We start from the raw sequence: 1,540 nt of genomic DNA, 5'->3' as shown, positions 1-1,540 counted from the left end.
TGTTTTTTAGGGAGGTCCTTATTTTTTCAGCGTTTAACAACTTCTTAGAGCACAGAAGACGGATAGAGCCTGGTCCACCCATTACGAAACAGTAGCTGTCTGATAGTATATTATTTTGTTCTTTGTTCATAATCTTGGGAGTTTTTCGGCCTTAGTTCTAGACATTGAACCATGTACAGTCCTCGAGTCAGTCAGTGCAAAACCCATCGCAGCTTGTCCCGGAATTCCAGATTTTGCACGTTTTTTATTTGCTTTGTCGGCGCTCCTACATATCACCGTTAAGACACTTTGAAAACCAAATTCTGTTTCCACTACCCGAGCCCATCATTTCCAATATGATGTAGTTTAGTTTTGTTTCTGTTGTGTTTCTATTTTTTCGAAAACGGGTCAGTCTCTGAACTAATCGCACTTCCCCGACAGTTTTCCGTTCGTAGCACTCCTCATCATTTCCAAGATCAGAAAAGGGGATGAAAAAACAAACACCAAATTAGGATTGAGGTTGAAAATCCCTAGCCTGTGAAATTGTTCAACAAGTCATTCAGGGCAAAGAGATTATAATATAATATGGACCCGAGTTCTACAGTACACGATAGGTGAGAAAAGCACAAAATAAGAACAATGAATCACTATTACGGTAAAGTACAATAAGTATTTATGATTACACTTTATTTTATACTGTTATCTATCATTTGGTTGCAAAGCATAATATATTTTCATTAAAGTTGGAAAAAGCTCCATCTGTATATTATTATTATTTGAAATAGCTCCTTCAGTATATTACTATTATTTTGATCATTAAAAATTCATTAATGCGTTCATCTGCTGATCTAACGATACCCAACCCCATCTCCGTAATTCAGTGTGGTTTCTTTTAATGTCTTTCTTTCCTCGGATATTAGTTCACCGCATGGTGTGCCGATGCTTTAATCAATTCCATCATAGTGTGTTGGAAATACGTCAATGCTGGTCTGATTATGTCGCTGTGGCTGGGCTGAATAGTACATTATTAATACCATTATTGGTTTTCGGGGTGCTGGAGGGTACCACTGGTATATGCTCTACTCTTTTTCTTTCCATTTGCCGTTTCTGTCCTTCTGTCTTATTTTTGCTTCGTACTAAATGACCGTTATTTGTGGTGTCGGTGGTATAGCGGTTATGCTAGTCTGGGCTGGTAATTATGAGGATTCGAGGCTCAGATCGGTCCGGCAGTGTGTCCTTGGGAAATGCATGACTCTACATGAATTTCCCCATTTATTATCCCTGTCTTATCGGAGACAGACCTTAAAATCGGAGGTGGCAGCTACTAAATAACCTTTCAATACTCTTGGCGGAGGTAATTCCGTACAATGACCTTTGGCATTATCCCAGGGTGTTGTGAAAACGTGAGGCTGTTGATGAATCTTGTTATCCAAAGATTTTTGCATAAGTGATAACCACTTGTTTTCTTCTTCTTCTTCTTCTTCTTCTTCTTCTTCTTCTTCTTCTTCTTCTTCTTCTTCTTCTTCTTCTTCTTCTTCTTCTTCTTCTTCTTCTTCTTTAG

Source organism: Aplysia californica, unplaced genomic scaffold, assembly GCF_000002075.1.
Source record: "Aplysia californica isolate F4 #8 unplaced genomic scaffold, AplCal3.0 scaffold00919, whole genome shotgun sequence".
Taxonomy (NCBI): Eukaryota; Metazoa; Mollusca; class Gastropoda; order Aplysiida; family Aplysiidae; genus Aplysia; species Aplysia californica.
Note: the sequence above shows the minus strand (reverse complement) of the source record.